We start from the raw sequence: 15,819 nt of genomic DNA, 5'->3' as shown, positions 1-15,819 counted from the left end.
TCTGCATAAAACAATGGCCATTATTTAAGGAAAAGGTGGCAGCTGCCTAGGCCCTTATTCAACAGTAGGTAAAGTTTGACATAGTGAACCTTCTACCAGTCCATGGAATATGCCCATTTTTATCATAAAGAAATAAATCAGGAAAATAAAAATTATTACAAGATTTAAGAGAAATTATACAACCTTTGGGGTTCACTTCAATGTGGATTGCCTCACCCTAATCTAATTCCTCAGGATTTTTCCTTATATGTAACAGATCTAAAAGACTGTATTCTTCTATTTCTCTCTTTTTACATGCTGTGGAGTTGCAAAATTTCTTTCACCAAAATGCTCACTTTTTAACAAAAATATTTTCAGTTTCCTCTCAACAGACCTATTTAATCATTAATAATTGCTCTCATTGTACACCATTTTGTTCACCTACTTGGGAAACTGTAAGCCCTTGAGGTTTACATTCTAATGCCCTTTGGCAGATGAATATAACTCATTTTCCTTCCTTCCACCTTCATTCTTTCTCACATGTTTCTTAGATACACCCTCAGGCCTTATATGGGCCAGTGCACATCATTCAGAGAAGCCCTCAGTCTGTCTCTCTCCTTTGTTGTTCTGCATTGCAACATGGATACATCTCATCATTTAAAAACTGACAATGCCCCTGATTATACTTTTAGTGCCTTTGCTGCATTTTGTAATCAGTGGAATAAAATTCTAATGCATGGAATTCCCCACAATCCTACCAGAGAGGTCTTAGTTGAATATACACACTGTATACTTAAAATGTGCCTTTTAAAACAAACAAACAAACAAAAAATAGGGACTTAACCTCACCAATGTTAAAAATGCTTTCAATATTACCTGGTTCAAAATGAATGCTCTTAATGTACAGTATGAAGATAGTACACATCATTTGTCCTGTGCCTTGGACAGATATTTTTCCCCCTAAGGAACCGATACCAAAGATATATATAAACTATTGAGTTCTGCCCCCTTGTACCTTTGATTACATGGGGGAAAGGATATGCTGCTGTTCTTATTTCTACACATTCTGCCTGGATTCATACCAGGTGTTTGAGTCCTGTCAATCATCATGAGTGGACATCAAGGACTTAACAATCTGATTCTCAATTTTTATTTGATCCTGGATGAAGAGGATCCTGATTCAAAAAGGAAACTTCAATAAGAACAAGAAACCCAAGGAGCCTCCAGACTTCTAATCATCTTGTGACTTGAGGGAATATAAAAAGTTTAAAACATCTGCCCAAACAATTGTTAGCCCATATGTGTTTAGAATGTACACCAGAAAATTTGGTTACAGTTCTGTTTGCAAAATTTACCCAAAATTCCACAACTACCATGGCTATGATTGTGTTATTTCTCTGTTGTATCTTGGTTGGTGATGCCACTGTACAGAAAACTGTTTCACTTTGGCTTCTTGAATTCATTATAATATTTAGGTCTGCTTAGTGGAAATTGTTAATTCTTCCAAAATTTGTATCCATCAAGTTATTCTTTTTTTTTAAATTGTTAACAATTGGGATACATGTTGTTTTTCTGTTTGTACATGAAGTAAAGGCATGCCATTTGTGTAATCATAAATTTACACAGGGTAATGTTGTTTGATTCATTCTGTTATTTTTACCTTACCCCCCACCCTTTTGACCCCTCTTATCCCACTATACAGTCCTTCCTTCTTCCATTCTTGCTTCCTTAACCCTAACCCTAAACCTAACACTAACCCTAATGCTAACCCCTCCCACCCCCCATTATATGTCATCATCCACTTATCAGTGACATCATTTGTTCTTTGGTTTTTTGAGATTGACTTATCTCAATTAGCATGATATTCTCCAATTTCATCCATTTGCCTGCAAATGCCATAATTTTATTATTCTTTATGACTGAGTAATATTCCATCATATATGTATACCACAGTTTCTTTATCCATTCATCAATTGAAGGACATCCAGTTTGGCTCCACTATCTGACTGTGGTGAATTGAGAATCAATGAACATTGATGTGGCTATATCTCTGTAGTATGCTGATTTTAAGTCCTTTGGATATAGGCCAAGGAGTGGGATAGCTGGGTCAAATGGTGGTTCCATTCCAAGCTTTATGAGGAATCTCCATACTGCTTTCCAGAGTGGCTGCACTAATTTGCAATCCCCCCAGCAATGTATGAGTGTACCTTTCTCCCCACATCCTCACCAACATGTACTGTTGCTTGTATTCTTGATAATCACCATTCAAATTGGGGTGAGATGGAATCTTAGGGTAGTTTTGATTTTCATTTCTCTTATTACTAGAGATGTTGAACATTTTTTCATATGTCTGTTGATTGCTTGTAGATCTTCTTGTGTGAAGTCTCTGTTCATTTCCTTAGCCAATATGTTGATTGGATTATTTGTATTCTTTGTGTAGAGTTTTTTGAGTTCTTTACATATTCTGGAAATTAGTGCTCTATCTGAAGTATGAGTGGCAAAGATTTTCTCCCACTCTGTAGGCTCTCTCTTCACATTGCTGATAGTTTCCTTTGCTGAGAGAAAGCTTTTTAGTTTGAATCTATTCCAGTTATTGATTCTTGCTTTTATTTCTTGTGCTATGGTAGTTCTGTTAAAGAAGTCTAATCCTAAGCACACAAGTTGAAGATTTGGACCTACTTTTTTTTTTCTTGTAAAATTTTATTTTAATTTGATAGATAATAATTATATATACAGGATACAATATGATTTTTTTATTGTAAACAAATAGGATACATGTTCATTCTGTTTGTACATGGCGTAAAGACATAACATTTGTGTAATTATGAATTTACGTAGGGTAATGTTGTTTGATTCATTCTGCCATTTTTTCCTTCCCCCCACCCTTCCCAACCTTCTTTTCTTTCTATACAGTCCTTCCTTCCTCCATTCTTGCCACCCTTTCTAACAGTAACTCTAACCCTAACACTAACTTCTCCAACCCCCCATTATGTGTCATCATCCACTTATTAGCAATATCATTCATCCTTTGGTTTTTTGAGATTGGCTTATCTCACTTAGCATGATATTCTCCAATTTTATCCATTTGCCTGCAAATGCCATAATTTTATCATTCTTTATGACTGAGTAATATTCCGTTGTGTATATATACCACAGTTTCTTTATCCATTTATCAATTGAAGGACATCTAGGTTGGTTCCACAATCTCGCTATTGTAAATTGAGCAGCTATGAACATTGATATGACTGTATCACTGTAGTATGCTGATTTTAAGTCCTTTGGATATAGGCCAAGGAGTGAGATAGCTGTGTCAAATGGTGGTTCCATTCCAAGCTTTATGAGGAATCTCCACACTGCTTTCCAGAGTGGCTGCACTAATTTGCAGCCCCACCAGCAAAGTATGAGTGTACCTTTCTCCACACATCCTCACCAACACCTGTTGTTGCTTGTATTCTTGTTAATCGCCATTCTAATTGGGATGAGATGGAATCTTAGGGTGGTTTTGATTTGCATTTCTCTTATTACTAGAGATGTTGAACATTTTTCCATATGTTTGTTGATTGCTTGTAGATCTTCTTCTGTGAAATGTCTGCTCATTTCCTTAGCCCATTTGTCGTTTGGATTATTTGCATTCTTGTAGAGTTTTTTGAGTTCTTTATACATTCTGGAGATTATTGCTCTATCTGAAGAATGAGTGGCAAAGATTTTCTCCCACTCTGTAGGCTCTTTCTTTGCATTGCTTATAGTTTCCTTTGCTGAGAGGAATCTATCCCAGTTTGAATCTATCCCAGTTATTGATTCTTGCTTTTATTTCTTTTGCTATGGGAGTCCTGTTGAGAAAGTCTGGTCCTAAGCTGACATGTTGAAGATCTGAACCTACTTTTTCTTTTATAATCTGCAGGTCTCTGGTCTGATTCTAAGGTCCTTAATACATTTTGAATTTAGTTTCATGCATGGTGGGAGATATGGGTTTAGTTTCATTCTGCTGCATATGGATTTCCAATTCTCCCAGCACCATTTGTTGAAGAGGCTATCTTTTCTCCATTGCATATTTTTGGTCCCTTTTTTCTAGTATGAGAAAATTGTACTTATTTGGGTTTGTGTCCATGTCCTCTATTCTGTACCATTAATGTACCTGACTATGTTGGTACCAATGCTATGCCGGTTTTGTTACTATTGCTTTGTAGTAGAGTTGAAGATCTGGTATTGCAATACCCCCTGCTTTGCTTTCTCTGCTAAGGATTGCTTTAGCTATTCAGGGTTTCTTATTCTTCCAGATGAATTTCATAATTGTTTGCTCTATTTCTGTAAGGTATGTCATTGCAATTTTAATTGGAATTTCATTGAATTTGTATAGCACTTTTGGTAGTATGGCCATTTTGACAATATTAATTCTGCCTACCCAAGAACATGGGAGATCTTTGCATCTTCTAAGGTTTTCTTTAATTTCTTTCTTTAGTGTTCTTTAGTTTTCATTGTGGAGGTCTTTCACCTCTTTTGTGAGATTGATTCCCAAGTATTTTATTTTTTTGAGACTATTGTGAATGGGTATTCTTGATAATAGAGTTTCTATTGATCATTTGCTATTGTTATATCATAAGGGATGCCATTAATTTAATAATGTGTTCTTTCAATTTAACTCATAATGATTACCCCATTCATAAAAAATAGGATAATTTTAAAGACATTGTAAAGAAGGTGCAGCAAGATGATGGAGGCTGAGATTTATTAGAGTGGTTAACCTCATTAATCCCAAATTTTACATGGATTGAACAACTTTTCATTGGAGGATGTTTACTGGTAATTGCCTTATTTTGCTGTTCTTGCTTTTGCCATTGTCTGCCTTACCTTCTCCCTCCACCATCCTTCAACAAAAGACAAATCATGTCTATTTAGAAGGCCATACAAAACAAAAAAGGGGAGTTGTAGAGCTTCAGGCCACAGAAAAGTACAGAGGAGCAAAAACATTTGAGTGAGCACATTCCTAGGGTAATAAAGGCCTTCTGTTTTCCTGACATAGGAACATTCTTCAACTTCTCACTCTATTCAGTATAAAAACATTTGGTACTAGTGGATCTGAGAAGCAAATAATTTATATGATCTGCATATATGCAAAGCTAACTGCACTATTGTAACCTGATATAACCCTGGAGTAGTTAATAAAAGAAAACTGGCTTTCCCACATGGGAGCCATTTCATGCTGTAAGCTGTCCTGTGTGCTTCCCTCTCAATCTGCTCACCTTTACCCTTACAGTTTTCCATCTCAAAATTTGACCATGCTATCTTTCTTTTGGCTATTTTTGCATGTTATATGCTTACATTCTTTTGTTTTCATTCTACTTGTTTCCTTATATTTAGAGGTCCCTGTAGATTACATACAGTTGCATTTCTTTTAGATTTGTTATTTTTCTATTTTAAAATTTTATTTGTGCTTTTTTACATATACATGACAGCAGAATGTATTTTAACATATTTTACATACATAGAATATAAATTCCCATTCTGTGGTTGTACACAATGTGGAGTTACACTGGTTGTGTATTCATATATCAACATAAGAAATTTATGTCTGATTCATTCTATCTTATTTTCATTTTTTCTCCCTTTCCTTTATTCTCCTTTGTCTAATCCAATAAACTTCTGTTCTTTCCTTCCCCACCTTATTGTGTGTTTGCATCCACATATCAGAGAGATCATTCAAACTTTTGAAGTAATATTGTACTACTTCTACATTTAGCATACACTGAGGATTTCTAAACATCTAGGTAGACTGTATGTTTCAATGAAGGACTCAATTTGTCCACTATATACCTGACAGTCTTGAATAAACTGCACACATTTAACAATAGTTATAATTTGAAAATTTCTTCAAAATATGAGCATTCTGGCCCTTCATCAATGCAGTGTGCTATAATGCTCAATTTTTTAGAAGACAATCTCTCCTAGGAATTTTAACACAAACTTTGTTTACCAGCTTATATTTTAGTCATAAACCGTCAATCTCTTGAAAGCCTCTCAACATGTAGAAAAACTAAACAAAGATTAGGAATCATTTGTCTTTTATGAACACTAAATACACAGCAAAATAAAATGAAACCCTTAGACATATGTACAATGGTTACTCTTGCCTCATTGTATGCACACTGATATGGTGATCCAGAAAACCAGGACACAGTGTTTATTACTCAATAGGGGGCTGGGTATTGCCCCCCTGAAAAAATTTTAAAGATATTTAAATGAAAATATTACAAAATATGCTGTAATTTGCCACTTTTACTTTTAACATATATCAAGCACTTTAAAACATCTAGAAAGTCCAGATATTTCAGAAAAAGTATGTGACATTGTCAACTATATGTAGAGTAGTGAGGAGAAAAAAGCACACTCAAAACAATGGTTATAATATAACCCTCTGAATGAACATGGGCATGTTTCACTACTAGAGGTGGTTTAACAACTCCATTTCAAAGTCACTTCCAGAGCAGCTTTTTCATATTACATACACAGGTCTTTATAATCAGGCAGTAAGTCTTTCTGAAGGTGGTGGGCATTTTCCAACAGTTTCTCTCTTTGGTAGACCAAACAACTGCTTGGTTCTTACCCTTCCACCCATCCAACTTCAGTGCCTCACTCACTTTCCAGAATGGTTCTTTGTTTGCCTTGTCAGGACAATATGTCTCCTGGAGCTCATGCAGAGCAATGTAGAGGCTCCTAACCTATACTGATTGGTCAAATTTTACAACATTTACTTGCCTTCTTGGGCCCTCAAAGCCCCAAGTGGCCTCCATGTATTTGGTCAGTGCCATTCTTCTCACCATGCCATGACCTGCCATCCAAAGGTGCCATTTATCAGCACCAACTCTGGTTAGGATGGGCAGAACTGGACCAGGAGACTTGGCAGCCCAGAAGTGCTGGGCTTGTCAATGCTGCCATCAGAGCATCAACACAGGGGGAGAGGCTTGCTAGTCCTTCATGTTTCACACCCTGGGCAAACCAGTGGGCAGGCCCAGTGGGAGCTCCAGCAGTCCACACAGCAAAGATGAAAGTCTTTCTCTATGACTCTCAGGTCATCTGCTGGCTTGGGACTGGAGGGCACCAGAGGGCCACACTCTCTGCTGGAACTGACTTGGAAATTGCCTCTTTTAGATTTAATTATGTTAGTCAAGCTTTTTGTTTTGATCTGTGTTTTGTAATAATATATTCATAATCAAACTAGTTTTGAAAGTGAACTCACTATTCTAACTTTGTAAGTTTTTTTTTCTGTATTAATTGTTTTTCTTACTTTGCTTAATGTTTTAACTTTTGGTTCATTGCTTTTCATAGTGGCAATCTTTGATTCCTCTCCCACTTCTCTTTATATATTCTATAGGTACTTAAAGTCCTCTTTGCTCAGCCTCTCACATGTTTCTAGACAGTTTTGCACACCATGCATGCCATTCTTAGAAATTTTTCTTAAGGAATTCTTCACATAAACAATTTCTGCTTGTTTATATTAACAATTTTAGCTCTTGAAACTTCCTTCAAATGGTTATTTAGTGCTCTTTGGGTAATTCATAACTCCCTATGCTAATGTTCAATTATTAATATTTTATTGTATTACTTTGATTAAGCCATGCTTTTCTTTATCTTTATGTGCTGTAGTATTTTAAGTTGACTTTTCCATTAAAAATCCAGTCAATAGTAGATTATATAGTTATTCTGGAAAAAAGTATGGAAGTTTTTAAATAAATAAAAAATTGGCAAGAATACTGCTATGTGCTTGTAATCCCAGCTAATTGGGGGCCATTAAAAAGGATTTCAAGTTGGAGGCAAGTCACAGAAATTTTGAAACACCATGTCTCAAACAATTTTCAAAGGACTTGTGTTGCAGTTCAGTGTTATAGCACCTTTGGGCTTAATTCCAAGCACCACACAGAAAAATGACCTTGTTATCCAGAAATGCCAGTATTAAATATGTATCCATAAGAGAGTAATAAGCATGTGAAAGAGAGAGATCCACTGTTGTGCTCAGAGCAAACATTGTTCTCAATATTCAAGATATGGACTCAACTGTGTGCTCATCAGTAATCAAATGAGTAAAAGTGTTATATTTAGACACCATTAATATTTAACTAAGAAAAGTAATATGTCATTTAAATTGAAATAGTATGAATATGCAGAACTGCATTAAGTGAAATAAGGCAGACACAGAAAATCAGTTGTAGGAACATTTGACTCACATGTGGAAGTCAAATTCAGTGAGTAAAATTGTGGTCACAGGCACTGTGTTTTGTTGACTGTTTGCATTTTGTTAGTCAGAGTCTACAAAATTTTATTTTAATGGGTACAAGAAGGTCAAGAGTTTTGTTGTACCACATGGTGAGTGTAGTGAATTATGTTACTGATAAATATTAAAAGACTGAATGCAATACTTCATAAGCACAAAACTGATAATTGTGTGAAATATGCATGTGTTAATTCACTTCATTTAGTCATTTCATCATATATATATCATGATAAACTTGGTAAATACACAAAGTTCAATGAAACAAATCAGCAAATATTACACACACACACACAAAAATTAGTCTTGATTACCATCTGTTGACTTCAACCAAGTAATATGGACATAGGCTGTGCAATGTTTTTATTGCCTCTCAAACTTGTTTTTATGGAGAATCTTTCAGACATAAGTGCAGTTTTTAAATTAAAAATTTTGTGTATGTATCTTCTTAAGAATCCATAGACTTTAACTTTGTTGAATATCTATGTTATTATCATCTAAAATGTATGTGCTCTTTTCCCTGTGTCATGATAGACAGAAAGCAGATTTCAGACGCTCTGCAAGAAAAACACAAATGTTTGTGTATGTTTCATTGTTCCCTTATTCGACTGAAAGTGAATGTAGCTGGTAGAGTTTTCCTTTTGCATGATGCAATGTTACAAAGGAGGAGATTCTGTGGTAGATAAAAGTAACACATTTCCTTCCCTCTACTATCTTACTCTCCTTATTAAGATACTCATCTTGGATACTGTGATTTCTACAATAGTTTGGGTAATTTTTAAAATGTTAATTTGTCTGTACATTTTTATTTAACTTATATATTTCTGGAGTAATAATGACCTTGGATTTACTAAACTGCTAGCCTTATGATGCACTGACACTGCTATGATTTCACAATTTATGTATGCAATGTGGACAAAATAAATTCATCCCAGTCTAGTAAGTAAAATAATTTTTATTTTGAATTATTTCAGCCATGACTTCTCATCATACCCACGCATTTTCACCAGAGCAGGGCATAAAACATATATTTCAAAAAGTGATAAATGGAAAATATGGAAACTGTGACTTTGACTACTTAAAACAAAGGAAAATATTGAAAATGGCAACTGAGAATGAATATCAGAAATTATATTATCAAAAGTCAGCCCTTACTCACCACCACAGAATTTGTACTGGGGAGAAGTCCTATAAATGTAAAGAATGTGATAAAGTTTTTAATGATAAATCACACCTTATTGACCACCAGAGAATTCATACTGGAGAGAAGCCCTATAAATTTAAATATGATAAAGCTTTTTATCAAAGATCAGTTCTTACTCAACAGCAGATGATTCATACTTGTGAGAAGTTTTTCAAATGTGGAGAATGTGACAAAACTTTTAGTCAAAAATCAAACCTTTATTTGCCATAGCAGAATTCATACTGGAGAGAAGTCCTACAAATGTAAAGAATGTGATAAAACTTTTAATGCAAAATCATACCTTATTGACCTCCATAGAATTCATACTGCAGAGAAGCCCTACAAATGTAAAGAATGTGGCAAAGCTTTTAATCAAAAATCAAGACTTACTTGCCACCAGAGAACACATACTGGAGAAAAGTCCTACAAATGTGAAGGATGTGACAAAACTTTTAATGCAAAATCATACCTTATTGACCACCATAGAATTCATACTGCGGAGAAGCCCTACAAATGTAAAGAATGTGGCAAAGCTTTTAATCAAAAATCAAGACTTACTTGCCACCAGAGAACACATACTGGAGAAAAGTCCTACAAATGTGAAGGATGTGACAAAGTTTTTAATAAAAAATCAAGTCTAATTTACCACAGCAGAATTCATACTGAGGAGAAGCCCTACAAATGTAAAGAATGTGGCAAAGCTTTTAATCAAAAATCATACCTTATTAGACATCAGAGAATTCATACTGGAGAGAAACTCTACAAATGAGAACATTATACCATTCCTGTAAGGATGAGTAAAAATTTATTCCAAGTCAGAAAAATTGTAGCAAAGAGAATTATCCCAATGAAAAAACTGTGACAGTGTGACAATATCTCCAACAATTGATCATCCCTTACTCAGCACCTGAAAATACAACCTGGTTAGAGAGAGTACAAGTGGAAAAAGTTGTTCAAAGCTCTTAGTCATTGCTCAAACATTACTGAACATTAGAGAATTCATAGTGCTCATAAACCCCAAAAAGTTAAAGTTTTCAAGACTTTATTCAAATTTTGAATTTATTGAACATCTGAAACCTCATACCTGTAGTGAACATTGAATAGCGTTTGTCAGAAATATATTCCTTATATAGCACCAAAATATTTGCAATAAAAAACCTTAACAAATATAAAAGAAGTAAAGTTCTTTTCTATACCTCATACCTTGATGTATAAGAGGATCAGGAAAAGAGATCATTTAAATATAGAAAATGAATAGTTGCCTTTAACTTTGACTTAAAATTTATTAAGCATTTTTAATTGATGAGGTAGATATAAAAAATTGTCATAAATATCATACATTCTTAGTGTGGAAAGCTCATCTTTGGAAGAATATACATTTCTTATAAATCAAAATTACTAAATATTCTTATTTTTGAATACTGGAGGAAAGAGTTATAAGAGATCTGTTTTTGAGTTTTTTTTTAAATAAATTTTGATGTTTAAAACTTTATTTTTTGTATGGTGGATTGAATTTAGGGATGCTTAACCATGAAATCACATTCCCAGGGTACCTCCCCACTTTTTCAAATTTTGAGTTGGGTGTTGATAACTTGCTAAAAACCTCACTTAAGTTTCTGAGACTGACATTGAGCTTGTGAAACTCTTTCCTCATCTTCCCAATTTGCTGGAAGTACAGACATGAGGTACCATGCCCAGTTTACAGGGCACTTTTACCTATATTCACATTATGTGTGCAATATGCTAATAAATATAAGTGAATGTGTTAATGTTAATGTTAACACTGTCATATATTGAATTTTGTCATTATCTCACAAATATAGTATTCCACTCAACAAAAGATATATATTACAGTAAAACATACTATTGGGTAAATAGTACTGTAACACCTCAACTATTACACACATTTTAATCAAACTTATTTTGGGAAGTATGATTTGCATAAATCTGATCTTTATACTTCTTCTGTTTGTATTTATGGAAAAATTGTTTTAAGAAGGATAAAGTGATAATGAAAATAAGCCTCATTTTTATATCCTGAATTAAAACTTTAACATTTTGCATTATAGAATGACAGTACTCCTGAAGACTGTGTAATTCTGGAAAGTCATAAAATCTCCCAGTCATGGGTATTATGAACACCCCAAACACTAGAAACCTACAGTGCCTATTTTGTTTAAAGGCATAATTGAAAAGGGAGATATTCTCAGTGCTTCCATGGGAAGCCATATGGTCAACAGGACACTGACCTATCCTGGCTCTTGTTAAGTTTGGTAGAGAAAAAGGACTGAGGAAGTCAAGCATTCCTCATAAACTCCCTAAGAGCAACCCCTGAAGAGAAAAATTACCTCCAAAATTTTAGAAAAAATAGCATACTCTAAGATGATATTTTCAGTTTTGGACACCCCACAAGAAAATCAAACCAGAAACAAGTTCAAAATGATGTAAACATTTACACCTCCTACAATTTATTTTAATAGATATATTTTGACTTTAGAGACCTCTTTTATTCTACTTTATAATTTATAAGGGCTATTATACTTTTTAGATTATATTATAGATAGTATATGGCATGGTCTCCCAAAACTTACGTACAACTCAGTTCTTACAAGACATTATAAACTAAACCTGTCCCTTTTTAGGTCTTACATGCACAGTAGCACATGCCACCACACAAAACAAGTTTTATTCAAATGAACCTGTGGACTATAAGTCCTGTTCAAACACCAAAAACAAAAAACTTATCATATATTTCTTCCATGTATTAGTCCTGTGGGTCAGCAAAACACCCACCAACACTGATTTTATTTAAATTAATTTGGATTTATAAATTTTGCAATCTAATGATATCTTATGGGCAAGAGAACTATGTGGTCATCACAACTGTTCTCCTTCATTCCAATGTGTATTGTTCCATTTTTCATTCTTGTCTCCATGTCATCACACACAGAAATTTTTTTTTCAATTTATGTGGAAGAATTTTAACTTTTTGAGGTTCAGAGGGAAGATTCAATACTAAAGAGTTAAGAAAAATATTAAAGATGTTCCCTGCCCATGTGCCTGTGTTACCTTTGAATATCCTTGATGGAATATCAAATGAATGCCCCTCTCTAGTCTTTGCTTTTGTGCTTCCATATGATTTTTTTTCTCTTCTCCATGGCTCCCAACATGATGCCACATACCATACTGTTATATATTAAACTGGGTACATGCTAGGTTCAGTATTGAAGAGAGATGCCACAAATGTTTGTGAATGAATGAGAACACTGCAGAATATCTGCTGACATATTTCCAGGAAGTAGGAAGAAAAGTTACTTGATAGGATTAGAGGTAAATTGTTAGTAGAAAATTTGAGGTCATTTTCAGTAAGAGATCATTTGTGAGGGACAAATGAAGGACTGAGAGCTGCTCAGGTTCGAAGCCCATGTGCCAGGTCTTTTGTGTCATGCTTTGAGTATATGGCTGCTCAGATCTTCAGGGAATGCCAAGTGAGATGAGGGGAGTGGAAAAGGTAGGATTAGCAGTAAAAACTAAGCTTCTTTGGAATTTCTTTAGCATGAATCCTGTGTCCACAAGCATGGTTTTATAAAACTGATGTGCTGGATTAAGGATGTTTATATTTAAACTTGATAGACATTGCTTAATTGTATTCCCATAAAGTACATTACACTTTGCTGTCACCAAAATAGATACTATTTATCTTTGCCAATCACATAAGCAAAAAATGGCATTTGCTCATTTTTGTGGGAGGAAGCTACCCGTCCCCAGAGACAGGGAGAAATAGTGATCAGCAACTAAACCCCAACTTCATTTCACCTCTTTTTTATTTGTTTACAGTCTGGATACTTGTCTAGGATAGATATGTTTTTACTTCTATGTGTATTCCTCCCATGGAGCTTTCTCATTAGGTACATGGTGGTACATCTATGTGGATTTTCCATATCTACTCACTGCAGGGACCCTGATGATACTCATCCTGACTGCTTATACTTACAGTTATGTACCCCTTGGTAGTTATCTTTGTGGCAACATGTCATTTCATGGTCCAGTCATAAAATTTAATATTATTAACCATAATAAGTAATAAAATTTTGATACAAGCTTAAACATGGTTGATTCTTGAAAATGTTAAACTAAGCAAAAGACATCAGAGACCAAAGGACAAACACTATCTGTCCAAATTAAATGAGATAGTAGAAATGGGCAAATTTATGTATAGAGAATATAGAATGTTGGTTATCAAAAATTGGGGGTTATCAAAACAGTTTGATAACTGTTGGTTATCAAAAAGAGAAAGATTGGAAGTTAGTGTTTAGAAACTGAACCCTGCATGGTTTTAGTTTGGGGTAATAAAGGTTTCTTATTCTTCAAGATGAATTTCATGATTGCTTGCTCTATTTCTGTAAGGTACATCATTGGGATTTTAATTGGAATTGCATTGAATCTGTATAACACCTTTGGTAGTATGGACATTTTGACAATATTAGTTCTGCCTATCCAAGAACATGGGAGATCTTTGCATCTTCTAAGGTTTTCTTTAATTTCTTTAGTGTTCTGTAGTTCTCATTGTAGAGGTCTTTAATATCTTTTGTTAGATTGATCCCCAAGTATTTTTTTAAGCTATTGTGAATGGAGTAGTATTCATAACTCTTATTTCTGAAGATTCATCACTTATGTATAAAAATGCTTTGGATTTATGAGCATTGATCTTATATCATTCTGTTTACTGAATTCACTTAAGAGTTCTAAAAGTTCTCTGGTGTAATTTCCTGGTTCCTCTAAATATATAATCATGTAATCAGCAAATAGGGATAGTTTGAGTTCTTCTTTTCCTATTCATATTCCTTTAATTTCCTTGGTCTGTCTAGTTGCTCTGGCTAGAGTTTCGAGGACAATATTGAATAGAAGTGGTGAAAGAGGGCATCCCTGCCTAGTTCTAGTTTTTAGGGGGAATGCTTTCAGTTTTTCACCATTTAGAATGATATTGACCATGGGCTTAGCATAGATGGCCTTTACAATGTTAAGGAATATTTCCACTACCCCTATTTTTTCTAGTGTTTTGCGCATGAAGGGATGCTGTATTTTATCAAATGCTGTTTCTGCATCTCTCAAAATAATCCTGTGATTCTTAACTTTATGTCTATTGATATGGTGAAATTACTTTTATTGATTTCCAAATGTTGAACCAGCCTAGCATCCCTGGGATAAAACCCACTTGATCATGGTGCACTATCTTTTTAATATATTTTTGTATGCGATATACTAAGATTTTGTTGAGAATTTTTGCACCAATGTTCATTAAGCATATTGGTCTGAAATTTTCTTTCCTCAATGTGTGTCTGTCTGGTTTAGGTATCACGGTGATATTGGCTTCATAGAATGAGTTTGGGAGGGTTCCCTCCTCTTCTATTTTATGAACTACTTTGAGAAGTATTGGAATAAGCTGTTCTTTAAAGGTTTTGTAGAGTTCAGCTGAGAACCCATCTAGTCCCAAACTTTTCTTTTTTGGTAAGGTTTTGGTGACTTCTTTTATTTCATTACTTGAAATTGATCTATTTAAATTATGAATGTCCTCCTGGTTCAGTTTAGGTAATTGATATGTCTCTAGAAACTTGTCGATGTCTTCAAGATTTTCAATTTTGTTGGAGTATAGATTTTCAAAATAGCTTCTAATTATGTTTTGTATTTCACACATGTCTGTTGTGATATTTCCTTGTTCATTTTGAATTTTAATAATTTGGGTTTTCTCTCTCCTTTGTTAATGTGGCTAAGAGGGTATCAATATCCTTATTTTTTCAAAGAACCAACTATTTATTTTGTCAGTCTTTTCCATTGTTTCTTTTGTTTCAATTTTGTTGATTTCAACTTTGATTTAAACTATTTCCTGTCTTCTACTACTTCAGGTGTTGCTCTGTTCATTTTTTTCTAGGGTTTTGAGTCATAGTCTCAGGTCATTTATTTGTTGATTTTTTTTCTTTTATTGAATGCATGCCATGAAACAAATTTTTCTTGAAGTACTGCTTTCATAGTGTCCTAGAAATTTTGATATGTTGTTTCTTTGTTCTCTTTTACCTCTAAGAATTTTTAAATTTCCTTCCTGATATCTTCCCTTATCCATTCATCATACAATAGCATATTATTTCATCTCCATGTGTTGGAGTAACTTCTGTTTTTTACTCCATCATTTATTTCTAATTTCAAACCATTATGATCTGATAGAATACAAGGTAGTATCTTTATCTTCTTGTATTTGCTCACTTTAGCTTTGTGGCATAAAATATGGTCTATTTTAGAGAAGGAACCCTGTGCTGCTGAGAAGAAAGTGTATTCACTCTTTGTTGGATAGTATATTCTGTAAATGTCCATTAAGTCTAAATTATTAATTGTGTTATTG

Source organism: Sciurus carolinensis (genome assembly GCF_902686445.1).
Source record: "Sciurus carolinensis chromosome 14 unlocalized genomic scaffold, mSciCar1.2 scaffold_114_arrow_ctg1, whole genome shotgun sequence".
Taxonomy (NCBI): domain Eukaryota; kingdom Metazoa; phylum Chordata; class Mammalia; order Rodentia; family Sciuridae; genus Sciurus; species Sciurus carolinensis.
The sequence above is the reverse complement of the archived record's forward strand: the minus strand, read 5'-3'. Positions refer to the sequence as shown.